Source organism: Rhipicephalus microplus, chromosome 3, assembly GCF_043290135.1.
Source record: "Rhipicephalus microplus isolate Deutch F79 chromosome 3, USDA_Rmic, whole genome shotgun sequence".
Classification (NCBI taxonomy): Eukaryota; Metazoa; Arthropoda; class Arachnida; order Ixodida; family Ixodidae; genus Rhipicephalus; species Rhipicephalus microplus.
Window position 1 is genome coordinate 130,277,716 of NC_134702.1, and position 20,270 is coordinate 130,297,985.

A 20,270-nucleotide genomic window follows, 5' to 3' on the forward strand; every position below is an offset into this window, starting at 1 on the left:
TGTGCTGTTTATGCTGCTTCTTTTGTGGTTAGCTGTAGAGCAAAGCGGAAAAACTGTGTGTTGACGAGATTTGTCGTGGTTATTTCCACAGGAAGGCTAAAGGAGGTTGAAATACTGTTTTAGCTTCAGTGTGCTGTTAAGAAGAACGTCTGTTCACGACACGTCTGATCAATTATGTTTTGAAGGGACTCACTTAACCACCACAATGATAGACTACTTCAAGCGTTTGTCATGGCAATTAGGCACAACGCAATTTTCGAAAAGAGCATTGTGTAGAGGCCCAGCCAGCACGTTTACTTAAGAGCAAGTTGTTATTGTCATATGCAGGAAAGTCTTAACGGTTGCAATCGTTCATACACCTGCAGAAGTCTTAGACAGATCAAAACGATTTCATTTTGCACACGTGGATTATACATATCACCTGATGGAGCATGTTTTCTTCACTGCGTTGACATGATTCATTGTTCCAGCAACAAACGAAAGGATGACTTCGACTATGTTTTTCCAAATTGTGTGCAGCGACAACAACATGCCTGACACAGGTGTAGTGGAGAGGGCGATCGTGGCTGTGGTGAGATTTAGAAAGTTTTCAGGTTTTTCGGAGTTCACAAGACATAGCACGCGAGATACTTGCCAGCTCTTTTCACGGGATGTAGAGATTTAGCGGTGTGCAGCACAGAAAGAGAGCCGCGGCCAGCAGTTAGTGGATCAGCAAGTACGTAACCACCTTGTCCATCGCACGTTGTTGTACCATTATCGCAACGGTAACATCCATGAAGTGTCGCTTAGATTGCACTTGTCATTTGTAGAAAGAACACTCGCGACAGATTTGCTTTATGCGACGGTGTACCATAACAATTACACTTCGTAACTATGTATTCTTGCTCGACGCATTTGTATATTGTCGCAAAGAGCCTCTTCGGGAGGTGGGTCAGCCATTACTTTATTAGTTAGCAAAGTAAAGCTTATACGCGTGGCCTATACTGCTGCGACATCAATGACATTTCTCACTTGAGTAATATTGCCGCTTTTGAGGCACCTCATGTTTTGATGTGTTTCTCAAAGGCTAAAGTTACAGATTAACAAGGCTCTCTGTCTTCATTTCACAGTTCCTCTCACAGCCACTGCAGTCTATGTGGCAGCCTCTGCTTTTAAACGTGTGGGAGGCGCTCGTAAGTAGTTTTTGCAAGTGCTGCAGAAGCTTTAACGTGATTTTAGAAGGCGGTTGCGAGCAGCCAGCTAGGCCGGCTGAGCATTGTCTACACGTGTCAATGTTTTCAGAAGGATTCTAAATGCAATGCCAGTGCCTGCATCACAACTGGGCAAAGGTGTAGTTTCATTGTAAAAAAAAATTAGCCGATTTTATGTACACTGGGAATCGATAATATGTGAAGCGTGAATGAGGACGGTTGAAAAGTCATTCTAAAATCAGCACAATTTTTTCAGGCAGACGTAAACCATTCCCTACATGACTTCGTTGTCATAATTATCATCTTTGGACGTGTCATTTACCTTAGTCGTCTATTCACGGTCACGTTATACTAAATTTGGTATATGTGAAGCTAGCGAAACGGCCGCGAGTGCGCATTGAGCGTAGCATGTAGTCATACTTCAAACGACGCGCATATCATGAGTATCATGTTTAGATGCATCATTTACCTTTGTCGGCCATTCACGTCACGCAATACCAAATTTGGTATATATGGAGCTAGCGAAACAGCCACGAGCACGCTATGAGCGTAGCATGCAGTTATGGTTTGAATGAGAAGCGTAACATTATTATCATGTTTGGCTGTGTCATTTACCTTGGTCACCTATTCACGTCACATGATACCAAATTTGGTATTTATGGAGCTAGCGAAACGGCCGCGAGTGCCCATTGAGCGTAGCAAGTAGTCATACTTCACATGACGCGCATATCATGATCATCATGTTTAGACGCATCATTTACCTTTGTCGTCCATTCACGTCACGCAATACCAAATTTGGTATATATGGAGCTAGCGAAACGGCCGCGAGTGTGTATTGAGCGTAGCATGTAGTCATACTTTCATGACGCGCATATCATGAGTATCATGTTTCGACGCATCATTTACCTTTGTCGTCCATTCACGTCACGCAATACCGAATTTGGTATATGTGGAGCTAGCGAAACGGCCGCGAGCACGCTATGAGCATAGCATGCAGTTATGTTTTTAATGAGAAGCTTAACATTATTATCATGTTTGGCTGTGTCATTTACCTTGGTCACCTATTCACGTCACATGATACCAAATTTGGTATAGATAGAGCTTGCGAAACGGCTGCGAGTGCGCATTGAGCGTAGCATGTATACATACTTCACACGACGCGCATATAGTGAGTACCATGTTTAGACGCAACATTTACCTTTGTCATCTATTCACGTCACGCAATACCGAATTTGGTATATGTGGAGCTAGCGAAACGGCCGTGAGTGCGCATTGAGCGTAGCATGTAGTCATACTTCACACGACGCGCATATAGTCAGTATCATGTTTAGACGCAACATTTACCTTTGTCATCTATTCACGTCACGCAATACCAAATTTGGTATGTATGGAGCTAGCAAAACGGCCGCGAGTGTGCATTGAGCGTAGCATGTCGTCATACTTCACATGACGCGCATATCATGAGTATCATGTTTAGACGCATCATTTACCTTTGTCGTTCATTCACGTCACGCAATACCAAATTTGGTATATGTGGAGCTAGCGAAACGGCCGCGAGCACGCTATGAGCGTAGCATGCAGTTATGTTTTTAATGAGAAGCTTAACATTATTATCAAGTTTGGCTGTGTCATTTACCTTGGTCACCTATTCACGTCACATGATACCAAATTTAGTATAGATAGAGCTTGCGAAACGGCTGCGAGTGCGCATTGAGCGTAGCATGTATACATACTTCACACGACGCGCATATAGTGAGTATCATGTTTAGACGCAACATTTACCTTTGTCATCTATTCACGTCACGCAATACCGAATTTGGTATATGTGGAGCTAGCGAAACGGCCGCGAGTGCGCATTGAGCGTAGCATGTAGTCATACTTCACATGACGCGCATATAGTGAGTGTCATGTTTAGACGCATCATTTACCTTTGTCGTCCATTCATGTCACACAATACCAAATTTGGTATATGTGGAGCTGGCATAACGGCCACGAGCACGCTATGAGCTTAGCATGCAGTTATGTTTTTAATGACAAGCGTAACATTATTATCATGTTTGGCTGTGTCATTTACCTTGGTCACGTATTCACGTCACATGATACCAAATTTGGTATATAAGGAGGTAGCGAAACGGCCGCGAGTGCGCATTGAGCGTAGCATGTAGTCATACTTCACATGACGCGCATATCATGATTATCATGTTTAGACGCATCATTTACCTTTGTCGTCCATTCACGTCACTCAATACCAAATTTGGTATATGTGGAGCTGGCAAAATGGCCACGAGCACGCTATGAGCGTAGCATGCAGTTATGTTTTTAATGACAAGCGTAACATTATTATCATGTTTGGCTGTGTCATTTACCTTGGTCACCTATTCACGTCATATGATACCAAATTTGGTATATAAGGAGGTAGCGAAACGGCCGCGAGTGCGCATTGAGCGTAGCATGTAGTCATACTTCACATGACGCGCATAACATGATTATCATGTTTAGACGCATCATTTACATTTATCGTCCATTCACGTCATCCTATACCAAATTTGGTATATGTAGAGCTAGCGAAACGGCCACGAGCACGCTATGAGCGTAGCATGCTGTTATGTTTTTAATGACAAGCGTAATATTATTATCATGTCTGGCTGTGTCATTTAGCTTGGTCACCTATTCACGTCACATGATACCAAATTTGGTATATAAGGAGCTAGCGAAACGGCCGCGAGTGCGCATTGAGCGTAGCATGTAGTCATACTTCACACGATGCGCATATTATGATTATCATGTTAATACACTTCATTTACCTTTGTCGTCCATTCACGTCACGCAATACCAAATTTGGTATATGTCGAGCTAGCGAAACGGCCACGAACACGCTAATAGCGTAGCACGCAGTAATGTTTTATATGACACGCGTAACTTGATTATCATGTTTGGCCGTGTCAGTCACCTTCGGCGCCTATTCACGTCACGTGATACCTAATTTGGTATATGTGGAGCTAGCGAAACGGCCGTGGGTGCGCCAGTCATGTTTTACATGGCATGCATGTCATGATTATCGTGTGTGGGCGTGTCGTTTACCTTCGTCTTGCATTCACGTCACGTAACACCAAATATCGTATACGTGAACCTAGCTAACTGGCCGTGACCGCATCATAAACGTCGGGTTGAGCATGGAACTGCAGAGTCGAACCAGGACTCCGACGGTTACAGTGGCTGTGTTGCGTCGCGCCTGTCTTGGCCAGCTGCAGCGCTAAAAAAGAAGAGAGCCGTGTGGCTCGCATAGTTTTTGAAATAAAGAGTTCTTTATGGTGTGCAGCACTGTAGGTACTGGCAAAAAATATGCATGCCGTAGTCTACTGCGTAAATTAGCAAGCTTGATCAGGAGTAGAAAAAAGAAAAGATAAATCCTGGTTATTTTACCTTGAATACTTAGGGACTGATGCAAATTTCGTGTTACTTATTTTCTTGTGGCTCTGTGTCACGATGAATTAAGCAGTGCGAATATTTTTGTGTCATAATCTTGTCCAAGTTAAAAGTAATATACAGAAATTTTACGCATACTTGAAGACACGTTCTCTATGTCTACTTTTGTTCTGTAGTTGTGCAGTGGTGTTCTCTCACCGCAGCTTCTTTACAATTCATGCGCCCGTAATAAATTAAGGTGAAATCGGCTTAGAAAACCGGTAAATAATACATGCTTCTAGATACAGCCAATTTTTTTATACTTTGTAGCCACCCTTCATAGCCACCGTGTCACAAGAAGCAAGCTGCAGCGTAGTCTTGGTAATTATTGGTGTCACATCTAGTAGAACGCCTAATTGTCACTACTGCTCCAGCTGCGCATCCGCAGCAGCGAGACACAAGAATATTAGGTCGGGAAAAGGCAGAAAAATACATAACTAGAAGACACACTCCAAGGTAAAGGGTGATAAAAGGATGTGTGGTTCGTCTTTTCAGAAAGATTCAGGCTGCCACAACCATTATTTTATTTAAGGCGTGACGGCACTTCGTCCCACAGTTAGTTCCCACAGACCACATCAAAGTGCAAACATTTACACCTTAGAAGCCCGTTAGTCCACACAGATCATTCAAGATGCTAACATTCACTCCTCACGTACATGCCTTCCCGAGCAGCCATCTTTCCCCGCAGTTCTCCTCAAGACATTAACATTTTGTCCCCTTATTTACGCCTTAGCGTGCATCCGTTAGTCTTCAAATTTGCACTTTGCTGGATGACTGGATGGTTCACTAAAAAATCACAGGATATCCACGGAGTGAATGATGCTGAGTGGGGCGATGTGTCCGTCAGTCAGTCCGTGCTCCCGTCCATCCACACGACATCCGTTTGTCCATCCATGAATCGCTTCGTTCTTCCGTCCGTCCATTCGTACGTTTGCACGTCCATCCATCCATACGTCCATCTGCTAATCTGCCTGTCCGTCTGTCCATGTGTCCATCTAGTGAACCCTCCAAGTATTGCCATCTCTCATCTCGCATCCCCTGTGACACATACCCGCTCTAGAGAGGGTATGTGCCACCGGTGGCTACCTACTGTTATACATTTATCAGATCATGTACATACCAACACCTTTAGGAGCTTCGCCCCTAAAATACTCGATTCGGATGTTTTTATCCGCAGTCCAATTGGATCCTGCATCCCCACCGATAACTTTCTTGATTTACTCTCCGCAAGGCTTAATAGTTTTTCACCTCTCTTTCTCCGCAGTAAGCAACAAACGCGCTGAAAAGGATACGTGTAAAAATACTTACTCAGTCGTATGTCACTGCTTCCGCACTCAATGCAACATCAAAACACGAAAGTGAGACAATAAGTCTATTTTATTTTTTGTATAGGTATGTTGTTTCTGCATTCTCTCAGTGAATTCGCGCTAATGTGTCCAATACAAGTCCACCCGCGTTGTCAGATGTTGCGCAGTCTTCCTTGTGATGCTGCTCCGACGGAAGCGATAGCTAGAACGTTTTAGTGAGAATGAGTTGAAATCCGTCTAGGATTTCAGAGGCAGTAACTTTGAGGTTACGTTTAAGAGTAAGGTCGCGGTCGATCGCTTCTTAGCTGATTCCGCGACCATTAAGGTCAAAGGATCCAGTCGGTGCTGTTGGGAATGATGAAATCATGCCTTTCAAATATATCCATTATCATTCTTCCTGTTATGTCATAGTTCTCTCATCAAACACGGAAGTAACTACCACAGAATTTTTGTATATAAACCACAATAGCTATTCTATTTCAATAAATGTTATTGGTGTCAGATTTGATACTCTGCAGCTTGGCATTCCAACACGTGTTTATTTTCTGATCGAACTATCTCAGTTCCCACAGTGGCAGTTGAATGATTCATGTTTATAGTACCTCGAAGTTGTCTGAGCTCGTCTAGGGCACTCCCTTTACATTTATATTGTTGTGCAATGTGATTTTCGTTTGTGCATTTTGTCTCGTAATATATAAATCGACTGGGGAGCGAGCAGTCTATTACAGCATTGTTAGTGCATAGGAAGTCTCATCCCAGTATGATAACATGAGAACAGTGCAGAAGCACGATGAATTCGTCCGTATAAAAACATCTTCGATGACCACCCGTGCTGTACACGCAGCGTAAAGCCGAATGTGTTGCGCATCAGTTAAAGAGTTCTTGAAATGTCGCTCCTAAAACCACAGGGCAGAACTGCTGGCAGCCAGGCCCACTAACTAGGTGACGTCAAGCAAGGAAAGTAGACCTGCATGGAAGCCACAATGAGCTTATCGAGCGTGGAGGCTTTGTTTCTATTAACGTCCACGCTCGGTACTTTGGCGGACGTCACCTAGTTAGTAGGATTAGCTGCCGGCGGCATTCTCTCAGTAATTCGCGCTCATGTGTCCAGTACAAGTCCATCTGCGTTGTCATATATCGTGCAGTCTTTCTTGTGATGCTGCTCAAACGGAAGCGATCGATGAGTGCCATTACACGCACCAGCACCCACAGCCTTCCGTACGTTTCAGACCATGACTGCACAAAAAGATAGAAAAAATTGTCACGCGTCACAGAGAGGATTATGCACGCAAAATACAAATAGCAAGGTCCAATAAAAATATAGATATAAAAACATGGCATAAAAATAATTTCACTACCATATCTTACATCGTCAAAGTCGCGATTCGAGCCATATAGCCTAACGGCTGAAGTACGGGAGCCCCCCCCCCCCCCCCCCGCCGACAAGTCGACGAGTTTTAAGCGGGCGACAGCAAGTCGAACAAGCAAACGCGAGATCAAACATGGCGCCTCATGCGAAGCGTCTGCGCCAGAACGAGCGTATCTTGAACAGAAGAGCAAGCAAAATATGACCCAGCTGGCCTGCCGCCGTGAATGGCACTGAGCTGCTTCGGAGCTAGCGCTACAGTGGCTAGAATAATAAAGCGTGATGAACGCGCCGGCTAGGGCGTAACGCTTTCGGAGAAAAGCGCCAGGTGGCGCTGGCACACGTTTGTACGTCCCCCAAGCTGGTGGTTCCCCCAATGGTACTTCCAATAGCAATTTATTATATCGGATTTAATGTCGGATATCAAGACATATTATGCTGCAGGGTATACAAATAAAGCGGCACTGCAAATATTAGCACGACCTCAACAAGAAATCAAGCTCATTTGGGTTGCGGGCCACTGTGACAACCCGAGAAAAGAGGCCGCTCACCAGACAGCCTGAAGGAACATAAAACAGGCAGTGGTGCGCTCCCAGGAACCAAATCAGAATGACCTGGCGCTCAGCTACAGAGACCGGCTCAGCCAGCACAGAGAACAAAGAAGGTTTTATCCACCTCCAGATGATGCATTAACCCAGACCTAAGCAACTACACTGCGAAGGACTCAGACTCATTGTATACTCAGCCCGAGGAGGCTGGCCGCAATAGTGAAATTAAAAGCCACACAAGTGCATTATTTGTGGCCTAGCGCAGGCAGGACAAGACCACGTGTTGTGGGGTCGCCCCACCCGAGGAGCTCCTGGAGCCATCTCCCTCACCCGAAGCCTGGGAGAGGTCCTTAAGGAGCCTGAATTTGCATATACAGGCCAAGCTGGTCGACTGGTCTGCTAGTGTTACGGCCCCTTAGGCCCCAATCTAGCCCCCGGGAAACTTGGTTTCCCCCATTTCCCCTTCCCTTTACGAATAATGAAATTTATTCCTCCTCCTCCTCCAAGCCGGCGGGGCGCTGCGCAGAGACAGGAATCAACCACGCGAGCGGGCAACCTGATGATTTTAAACAAATTCGTTGCTCATACACGGTTTCAAATGATGACCGAGAAAATATGTTAGGTAGATTATGATATTAAATGATGCCTATGCGGGTGCGCGACTGAACTAAAATATTGACAGGGTGCCGAAAGTGAGCGCGTGACGACACTGAAACATTTAATCGATGTGAACTGGTAGAAGAGTGAAATGATGAACTAAGTTGTGAGCCATTGCTTGCAACACCTTCCACGGCGAACCATCATTTCCTAAAGCAATAATCTGTGAATAAAGCCCAATCATTCGTAACGTTAAACTCAGAGGCAAGAGTGACAGTGATATCTGGGTGAAAACTTTTTATCTTCAGCACCCTGGTCATACAACGCATTTCCGAGTAGTGACTCCCAATCTGTTTACAACCATGCATTCCAAATATTGGTCGCGCGTCTTTAAAAAAATTATATTTCACAAGCGCCCCACAGAACATTGTTTCCCTTGTGCTGCGAGCCTAGGTGACGCGCCTAATCTTCAGCTACTTCCTCTTTTCACGGGAAGATGCTCGCTTCTTGTAGAGTGCCTTTGTCTAATTATGCAAATGGGTCAGCAGAAAAACTTTTTCCCTCGACTGATGAGGCTCGGACCATGTTGTGCGCAGCCCATTGTGACATCTTTTCTTTTTTTTTTTCAGTCAAGAAACAAGTTCTTTCAAGATGCCACTGTGAAGCTTGTTTTAGCTAAATCACTTTGAAAAAGGAATTTCAAGGGCGTTTACAAGTGTGGCGCTTTGGGCAAGTTGGTATGACATTACGAGAGTGATAGCGCGAGAACAGAACGACGACAAGTGTACAAGACGGAGACGAGCTGCTTTTTGTCCCTTTGTAGTCGTTCTGTTCTCGCGCTATAACTATCGTCTTGGTCTCTACAAAGGCGAAGAGCTTCTCTCAAACACCTACCCATCGGCGTCCGCACGAGGGGGGCAGAAGAGGCGTGTTCCCCCCCCCCCATAGTCACCTAGGAGGGCGGGGGGGCGCTAAAGCTAAATCTGGTTTATACATTGACGAGGCGGCGGGGCACTCTTTTAGCCATCTAAAAGAGGGGGCGTGCGAAATCTGCCCTGCCTCATACTCTGAAATAATAGCGAGGGGGTGCCCTGCGATGACACCCCCCCCCCCCCCCCCCCCCGAAACGTCAAGCACGCCTATGGGTCTACATTTCACCGTTCACAGGGAGCGCGAAGTACCGATAGAATAAATGTACCTCTCCTCGAAGTGCCGCTTGCACACAGCCAAGTTTTCTTGAAGCAGCTTGTCAGCGCGCAGGATCGATCTCCGCCGCTGCACACTCTGGAACCCCGAACAACCTTACTTGTAGCCTCTAGTGCTCCCCGGGACGAAGTAATGACTTTGTTTTCGTGCCATGAGAGTGCATACAGAAGCACTGGTGTGAGAGTGCCACCGCAATAAAAAAAACGAGGGCGAATGCGCCCAACGAACCTGCCAGAAACGTGAAAACTACGTGCAAATGCCTACATGCGCCCCCACGCGGCTCCTCCGGATGAGTGCGCTCTGTAGGAGCCGCCTGCCGCTTATCACACTTCCCTATTCTAGCCACTGTACTTTTGCTGAAGCCTGCGGTGATGGCGGCCCTTTCCCACAAACTTCCTGAAGCGAGCACACAGTAAAGCGAGTGACGCCTACGGGCCGCCGCAAACGGCTGGCACCGAGCTGTTGGCAACTGACTCACGGGGAAAGCAAGTGTAATGGCGACCACTGAGTTCCGAGGCACTTTTTAAGTAGGCTAGCGAAAGACCCCACCAGCCCATGCCGGTGCACTTTAAGCGCGTGAATATAACTAAGCTCGTAACCGGCAACCGCAACGCCATTTGGATGAGTCGCAGCGCACCGGTGGGGTATCCGCCCTATATCACGAGCCCGCAGCTCATCACGGCGGCGAACACAGGTGAACAGTCGATAAGCAGCCGATCTGGGCATTCCAAGTAGCCGACGATAATCGCTTCAATTTTCAGGCAGCCACGCCCTCTTTTTTATCAATGCCAGCAAGATGCGCCTAATCACGCCGTCCACCGCCCTCTCTTCTAGCCATTTCCTTTTCGCCACCTTCGCCTAGCCTTCGCGAGTGTTTCGCGGTCATCGGGAGAGAGCCCGTCATGAGTGCCTCGCGACGAAAATCACACGAATTAATTTTTTTTGTGTACACATCCGTTTGGTGGCATTTTGCATTCTTTATGTTCATAAAGCTAACTGTCACGCTGGCTCCGTAAAAGATACGGTGGTGGTTTGAAGTAGCATGTCTTTGTGTCTTTGTTTGTGGGACTATGCGGGCAACGAATAGGGAAGCGTCACTTACTGCACGCGCCGACATAACGAGCGCTGTGATTGTGGCTATGTTGCAGCGGCGGCGTTGCTTCGAGCCAGAAAGGGGGAGCCCGAAAGAACAAATTTCACAGACGTATGATATTGCAGTGGAAACACGTCGATTGATCGATTGATTTGCGGGGTTTAGCGTTCCAAAACCACCATATGATTATGAGATGCGCCGTAGTGGAGGGCTCTGGAAATTTCAACCACCTGGGGTTCTTTAACGTGCACCCAAATCCGGGCACATGGGCTTACAACATTTCCGCCTCCATCGAAAATGCAGCCGCCGCAGCCGGGATTTGAACCCGTGACCTGCGGGTCAGCAGCTGAGTACCTTAGCCACTAGACCACCGTGGCGGGGCGAATGGGAACACGTCTCTCGTATCTTTGGGTGAAGCGCTCAGTCGCATGTGCTACGCGAACAGCGCTACGTAAAGTAACTGTATATGCTACCTTTAGACAGAAGAGCGTACAGTTTTATTCCGATGCCGCTAGTAACCATGCACTGTGGGGAAGCTGGTGCACAGGCCGCACCCCCAAAAGCAGTCACCGTTCACCTGTAATCTATCAATTGACCGTCGTGTGCTCTGTACCTCGTTAGCTACAAAAACGTGTTTTATTTGTTTTCAGCTGATGTTCATACCCAATGATGGCAAAGTATTTACTTGGATTTGGGACAAAAAAACATACTGAAATAATTAATGCTGATTTGATTGATTGATATGTGGGGTTTAACGTCCCAAAACCACCATACGATTATGAGAGACGCCGTAGTGGAGGGCTCCGGAAATTTCGACCACCTGGGGTTCTTTAACGTGCACCCAAATCTGAGCACACGGGCCTACACTATTTTCGCCTCCATCGGAAATGCAGCCGCCGTAGCCGGGATTCGAACCCGCGACCTGCGGTGCAGCAGCCGAGTACTTTAGCCACTAGACCACCGCGGCGGGGCTGAAATAATTAATGCTGTAGGCTCAGTGTTGTATTGCTTGAATATGGGAAGACCTATATTTTGTGTTTGTGACTTGTTGCTTGTCGTCCATAGCTCGCACGACTTAAATATGCGGCAGCCGCAGTGCATGTTATTCGGCACTATGCAACGGCTTTGAGCTTTGCGTTAGCGGGCAGACTAAAAAATGCTTTTAAACTTGCTTGGCAGAGCCCCTAAATCAAGTGTTTATTCTTCTTTCGCTTGCCGTCAACACGCCAGGCACAATGACTGGCGATCGGCGATAATCTTGGGCAAGTTGCCTGCCAAAACAGAGTACGGCTTCATCGCGTGAGTATGGTTGCTAACCAGGCAAGATGGCGTACCTATGCGCTACTCTTCTTCCTTAGGGAGCACTTAGTTACTTTAGTATTTTAGCGCCACATCGCGAACACTCCTGCAATTGAGGCGGTCTGACGGCTCTCGCTGGGAAGTACGCGTTTGCACTGGAATTGAAAGAAAAAATGGAGGCGGAGACAAAGCACAGGGAAGCTCATGCCCAAGACTACCTTCGCGGTGCATTTCGTGGGCGATCGAGTAGGTTGCTGGCAAGCGCCATCCGTATCACACACGGGTCGTGTAATGCGACAGAAGAAAAAAAAATTTCTTACTTGTAAAAGAATCCAGTGCACATTTCTTCTCAGAGTCGGACTAAAATATTTGAGCCGATAGGCATTCTGTCTTCTCAGCCGCCATTCCCAACCGGTGACAACGCAAGCTTGCCGTGACCGTCGCAACTGCTCCAGGTATATGAAGCGCAGCGTCGTGATTGGTTCAGCCGTGCTGATGACTTCAAAGGTAGGGCGAAACGTAAAAGTGACAGTGCACGCTCATCTAGGCGTACGTGCTGTAAAAGAAAAGCACCGCGGCGTAGTACCTAGATCGTCTAAATCCTCGAGCACGACGCAACGCCAACCGTGACTAGGAGTTGAAGTGCAAAGACTGAGCCAGGAGTGAGGTACCTGTCAAGCGGTTCATTAATTTGGAGATTACCTGGCTTGCACATGGCAGGCATTGGTGTGTGGTTACTTCTAAACGGTCAATCTATAGACATCGCCCGCTGTTATTGGGCTTTGTCATTTCTTTTAAATGCGAAGTATTTCCTGGCAAACTTTGGTGACTTTGAGAGTATCTATCTATCTATCTATCTATCTATCTATCTATCTATCTATCTATCTATCTATCTATCTATCTATCTATCTATCTATCTATCTATCTATCTATCTATCTATCTATCTATCTATCTATCTATCTATCTATCTATCTATCTATCTATCTATCTATCTATCTATCTATCTATCTATCTATCTATCTATCTATCTATCTATCTATCTATCTATCTATCTATCTATCTATCTATCTATCTATCTATCTATCTAGCCTCTCACGTTTGCGTGCTTTTGTGGTTAACCCCTTAACTTGGCGTGAACCAAAATTAGCATGGGAGGTTAAGATTGTTTGATGAATATGACGCCCTGGTGAAGACAAAAATATAGTCACAATCCCGTCACGTACGTCGTCAAACACTTCCCGCCAGACAGTGGCACAGATATACGGTGCGAGTATGTGCCGCAGGTATGTGGATATGTGCCACAGGAGATAGACACTTAGTATCTACCCAGCATTTTACAACAAAGCTAGGCCAGGTCTCGGGACTACTTTTCAAATAGGCGCTAATCTTCGTGAAACTGCATTACTGGTTGCTGTGCTGCCTATTCAATTTTATAAACATTACATATTCCCAGGCTGTGTTGGTGGCAGAAGACGAGAGCGAATAAGTGAATGGCAGCTGTGGCGGAGTAAAAAGTCTTCCACGTCGACTTACTGTCTACCGCTTCCTCTCGCGACTGACTGGTGGACGTGCTGGGTACCGTAATGCAATGTCTTATGCCTGCTGGCCCTGAACCAGAAGCAACCAACGCCAGTGCACCAGGGTCTGCTGATATCCTACGAAGCAGCCGCCGCCTTTAAGGACTACCACCACAGTACGGCCCCTTGGCAAGTTCCGTGAGGACAATGTTTGCCACATCTGCAACCCAAACCGAGCATGACCCATTCGCTAGCGTACCCTGTATCATCAACACGCCTCGCACATCCAACTCATTCCATGGTGATGCCAGTGAGGATGTCGAAGACTGGCTTGACCATTTCGACTGGGTCGCTGCCATCAACGACTGGGATAATCGCCGTAAGATGAATAACGTGCATATCTCCCTCTTAGACGTGGCACGTGTGTGGTATAAAACCACGAAACTTCATTCACAAGTTGGCAGGAGTTTCATCAGCAGCTTCGCGAGCCATTCAGTAAGCCCGAACGAAAAGAGAGAGCGGAGCAGGTACTTTCTTCGCGGTTTCAAATGCCGAACGAGAGCGTCGCCATGCTTGTCGAAGAGATGTCGCGATTGTTTTGACGGGCTGAACCCCACATGCCAGAAGACAAGTACGCCTGCTAATGGGAGGCTTATAAGAGCAACTTTTCGCGGGCCTTGTGCGCAACCCTCCTGTGACTGTATCGGAGTTCACACGTGAGCCCACACTTATGGAGCGCATGCTTCGGCAGTGGTTGTAACAGTATGAGTGTCAGACGGCCATGTCCGCTGCGTGCTTGCTTGTACCAGAGCGGATAACAGAGAGGTCCTCACAGAAATCATACAGCAAGTTGTACGCGAAGAACTCCGGAAATTTCATGCAGCGTCCCCTCCCAGTAGCGCTGCTCTTGCTGACGTAGTTCGTAATGAAATCGGGCAGTTCGTTCACTCCTCACCACCATCGCAAGTCAAACCACCCGCGCTTTCCTACAATAATGCCCTACGCGTCTCTACGCCGTAGACGGCACATTTTGCTCATCCACCTGCTGGGACCCCCAGATGCTTTCCAAGTCCAGCCCATTGCCTGCTTTCTCAGGCCGATTTTTGTCCTGGCCCACGAAAGCCCTCCGTCTGGCGTGCACCCGACAATCGTCCTTTGTGCTACCATTGTGGCAAAGTTGGACACATGTAGCGCGACTGTAAGTACCTACGAATAGGCCTACGCGGATTCCACCCAGATGCACGTCGTCCACGCTATGATGAGCGCCCACAAGAAGCTGCGGAATACTTGGAAGGTAATCATCATGCTCTTGTCCCGCCGTGATGACAGTCACGATCACCATCACCCCGTCCCTCCGCATCAACGCACCGCGCCCGACTCGCCTATTGGTCCTCTGTTGACAGTGGCACAAGCCCACGCCGGGGAAACTGAAAACGACGACCTTCGGAGGTGAGGCCGCTGTCACGCGAACCGAGAAATACCCTCCACCGCTGCCTTACGACATGCCGTTAAAGCCTGTTTCTGAAACCACCAACAGAACGTCCGCTGCCATTACCATTTCCGTAGACTGTTATTCGGTGACTGCGCTTGTAGACACGGGAGCTGATTACTCGGTGATGAGTGCTTCATTGGCCACCCGTCTACACAAGGTGCTCACAAAGTGGGATGGCCTTCAACTAATCACCGCTGGAGGACACCTCGTATTTCCTATAGGAAGGTGCACCGCCAGGCTTGAGATTTGTGCGTCAGCTTTTGTAGCGTCATTCCTTGTACTGCCCAATCATTCTCGGCCGGTCATTTCGGGCATAGGTTTTCTGCAGGAGTAGGGAGCGATAAGTAATTTGCGTGATTTGTTCTCAGTTTGCTAACTGTATTTCTCTAGATTCCGACATCGAGAATTAACATCGTGGCGTGGCCTTATGCGTAGTCGATTATTGCGTCCCGTTGCTCCCTTGCAGTAGTATCTTCGTGCTTGTTAAGTGTCCACGAGAAAAGTCGATTACAGGCATCGCCGAACGTAACCTGACGTTATTGCTTGATCTGGAAGTCGCCATTGCTCGAAGTAACGGTGTTAGTTACGAACTTCAGTGGCGAACACAGGCAATTTGCGAAACGCACAACCATGGCTTACTTCGAGGCATTGAATGATTTGGATGCCTTCCCTTTGATTACGACGATCTCGACTGAGACAGCTGCGATACTGAAGTGACTAGTCACCTCATCGTCAATCGCCAGTTAGAAGAACCTAAGAGGGCAAGGCTCCTCAGTCTCCTCTCATCCTTTCGTGACTGTTTTGCCACTACTTCGAAAGTCCGGCAGATTCCTATAATGAAGCACAGAATTAGCACTGAGCCGAACGTCAAACCCGTGCGCCAACATGCTTACCACGTGCCGCAGAAGGAGTAGGATGCTATCCGTCATCAAGTGAATCAAATGCTCTATGACGGCGTAATTCAACCATCGACTAGTCCTTGGGCGTCACCAGTTGTTCTGGTTAAAAAGAAAGATGGTGCATTACGATTCTGCGTCAACTACCGCAAACTCAAAAAGATAACAAAAAGAAGACGTATATCCTCTTCCTCGTATTGATGACTCGGTGGATCACCTGCGACATGCCCGTTACTTCTCTTCCATGGATCTCCGTAGTGGATATTGGCAGATTGAAGTACATTAACAGTACTGAGAAAAAACAGCGCTCATTACAACTGGTGGTCTCTATGAAATTAAAGTTCTCCCTTTTGGCCTGTGCTCTACTCCAGCCACATTCTATAGAATGATGGACACAGTTTTATGTGACTTGAAGTGGCACTCTTGCTCAGTGTATTTCGACGACGTAGTCGTGTTTTCTACGACTTTTGAGCAGCACAATGAGCGGCTTGAGGTGCTTATTCAAGATATTCGCACTGCCGGCCTCTCTCTGAAAACAGCAAAGTGTTATTTTGTATATGAGAAACTCAAATTTCTTGGCCACATTGTCAGCTGCAGTGGTAGTCGCCCCGATCTGGAGAAGGGCATGGCAAGGCTATGGCAGTTGCTTTGTTCCCGATACTGAGAACAAAGCGTAATGTACGGCGCTTTCTGGGACTTTGCGCCTATTACCGCCGCTTCGTGCCGAACTTCTGAAAAATCGCCGAACCTCTACAACAACTCGTCAAGGACGACGTCGCCTTCGTCTAGGGCCCCAAACAATCCGACGCTTTCCGCGACCTTCAACAACGCCTACAAACGCCACCGATCCTTGATCACTTTGACACTAAAGCAGACACAAAAGTCCGCACTGACGCGAGCAACCTTGGCCTCGGAGCTATTCTCCTGTAATATCAAGATGACATGGAATGCGTCATCGCCTACGATAGCAGCACGTTGTCGTCTGCGGACAAGAACTACTCGACGACTGAAAAGGAATGTCTGGTGGTTGTATGGGACATAACGAAATTCAGGCCCTACTTGTACGGACGCCCCTTCCGAATCGTCAGTGAACACCACTCTCTCTGCTGGCTAGCGAATCTGAAGGATCCTTCGGGCCGTCTCGCAAGATAGAGCCTTTGGTTACAGGAATTCAACATAACGATGGTTTACAAGTCTGGCCAGAAACACAGTGACGCTGACTGTATTTCCAGCGCACCCGTCGCGGTCACTGCAGAAGGCAAGGATGAAGACTTCAGCTGCCTTGCTATTCTCGCATCACTGAACGTGGCTGAGCAGCAACGCGAAGACTTAGAATTACAGCCACTGATCGAATACTTCAAAGAACGTCACCCACAACCCCCGAGTCAGTTCGCGCGTGATTCGTCATCTTTTTGTCTACGCCAAGACGTCCTCTACAAGCGCAACTTTCATACAACGAAAACTGTTTACCTCGTCATTGCTCTTGCTCCTCTCGGCGATGACATTTTGCGTGCTTGTCACGACGAGCCATCGCCAGGGCATCTTGGCTTCGCGTGTGTTCTGGCGCGGATCAAGGACCATTACTACTGGCGAAAACTTACGAAAACTGTACGTCAAGACATGCACAGCCTGTCAGCGCCTCGAAAATCCAACGATGAAATCAGCCGGCCTGCTTCAGCTTTTGCGACCCCCTTGTGCACCTTTTGAAACGGTCGGCATGGATTTAATTGGACCATTTCCGAAGTTTACGGCTCGTAACCACTGAACTGTGGTAGCCACTTACTACTTGACCGATACTGTGAAACACAAGTCGCCTAGCGAGCAACTGCTTCAGAGGTGGCTGACTTTTTCATCAAGAACATCGTTCTCCGCCACGGGGCTCGTGCTGTCGTCATCACAGATCGTGGTACTGCTTTTACGGCACCGTTGCTCTGAGAGATTCTGTTGCTGAGCGGCACGACGCACCGAACAGCAACTGCGTACCACTGGCAGACTAACTGGTTAATCGAACGCCTTGACAAAACCATTGCAGATATGCTTTCGATATATGTCGCCAAGGATCAGAAGAATTGGGATGAAGTCCTCCCGTATATAACATTTGCCTACAATACGGCCCTGCAGAAAACCACAGGCTTTGCTCCTTTTCGTCTAGTTTACGGCTGCGACGCCACCACAATGCTTGACACCATGCTGCAACCAACTCTGCTGGACAAGATTACCCCGGACGCAGATGTATTTGTTCAGCGTGCCGAAGACGCCCGGCAGCTGGCGCGCTTTCGCCTTTTATTGAGGCAAAATCAAGATGCTCGCCGGTACAACATCAACCACAGAGCAGTAATATACGAACCCAGTGACCTAGTCTGGGTTTGGACTCTCATACGTCAATGTCGACGCTCAGAAAAAAAAAATGTTATGTCGACACTTAGGACCCTTCCGAGTTCTTCATTGCCTCGACAAAGGGAACTACAGGGTTGTCCAAGCAGACACGTCACACTGTTTTCGTAGACTACGCTCCTCGGAGGTGGTTCACGTCTCCAGGATGAAGCCTTACCATTCGCGTTGACTGCAAATCAAGAACTTTGTGATGTGGCAATAGCCTTCAAGACCATTGTACATTTTTTCTTGCTTCTTGTCCTTTTTATTTTCAACGAACACAGACATTTTTGAATATTTTTCATTGTTTTTTGGAGCCGCGCCATTCATGCGATGTTTCCTTTTCTTTTTTCTTTGGGGAGAGGGTAACGCCACGCTGTGTTGGTGGCAGAAGACGAGAGCGAAGAAGTGAATGACAGCTGTGGCCGAGTAAACAGTCCTCCACTTCGACTTCCTGTCTATCGTTTCCTCTCGCGACAGTATGTACTTCTTTGATACAGCCGTCACGTCGTGTTAATGTGAATTGTGGCCAGTTTCCATGCGCTGAATTAGATTTATGTAGCAGTGTCCAGGACTAGCATTCGCGGGAGCATTAGCGCTTCATATCAGGTTCTGGTGTTGCTAATACGCATATTTCAGTTGGCTCGGTGCGCAAGTACAAACTACTGGTTATATAAACATCTGCAACTCTTCCACATATATCTATGCGTGAAGTATTTGTGCGTATGTTTTGAGTCTTTTTATGGTGTCACTCATTAAAAAAAATTGCAACACGGTGATCTTCCCTCTGCATACTTCACATAGCGTCGATTCCCAGGTAAGTGTAATTTGTCGAACTTATTTTCAAATAATTTTGCCCTAAAAAGCACTGCCAATCACCGTGTGTCGAGTGCTCCATTGATGCTAGCTCCACGTCAGGATTCATTTTATACCAAAAATTGAGTACGAGCGGTATTGAAAAAATTATCGACATGTCGTTCATTGTCAGTCTTTGTTTGTGCTTACTCAAAAGGTAAATTTTAATTGCTTTGAAATCTTGCGACTCTTTCGGCTATTCGATATGTAAAGTACAAACTAAAGAGCGTGTTCGTGTGTTCACTTGTCATTTCGCTGGAAGCAGAGCGTGCCTCTTGTGGCGCATTTGTAAAGTACTCGATGAGTATCGGAAGGCGGGTTGTTCAAATTCTCTTGAGAGGAGTTTTTTTTGTTTCATTCCACTCAATTGCTTTTTAACATTTCAATAATGTTTTCGGCATCGCATTCTACACTCATAAGGAAACTGTTAAGCACTCAAAGGCAGGGACAATGAAAAGGGCACCCGGAGCACATTTTCGAATTGACGGAAGCAGCGCATTTACTGTCATTTTCAATGTTCCTGTTTTCTTATGATTACAGGTTTCAGCTTGTCACTGCGTCAACTAGATCAAACCGAGCCTCAAATTCCACAATCCTAATTCTTTGTGGCCGAAAGGCACTGTGGTTTTAACACTGTAAAGACTTTTGCGGTCAGTCATAAATTATCAGCATCCATCGCATACTAGCCTACTACAGCATACATCAAATGCTACGATCCATAAAAATATTGCACCATTATGATGGATCGTGGAGTCTACCGATCCGAATGAGCCAGATACATTTACAAGGGCAGTGAAGCCATTTCAAAACTGCGACGTACCTAAAGAAACGTATGGGTCGGTCTGGAAACTCATCTCAAAAACGTATTCCATGGTTTGGTCCCCGGTGAGAGTGGCTTTCGCGATGCTTTCCACTGCGTGCAGAAAAATTATTACTAAGGTGAGAACTACACTTTTATTTTGCGGCTTTCACATCGAGGACACAAAGCACCGAATGCAGTTTCGCATTAAGGCACCTTTGCATTGTAATATACGTTTTTTATTGAGTATTAAGCTCCTTTGGACC

At 46.9% G+C, this 20,270-nt stretch overlaps 1 long non-coding RNA gene across 1 annotated transcript in view; it reads left to right on the top strand.

The window, feature by feature from the left end:
• The first annotated feature begins 406 nt into the window (after nucleotides 1–406).
• The window catches only part of LOC142803927 (uncharacterized), a 62,074-nt gene continuing 42,210 nt past the window's right edge, over nucleotides 407–20,270 (top strand). The window contains exon 1 of the long non-coding RNA XR_012894371.1: nucleotides 407–571. This is a non-coding gene — a long non-coding RNA (uncharacterized LOC142803927). The remainder of the gene's footprint in view (nucleotides 572–20,270) is intronic.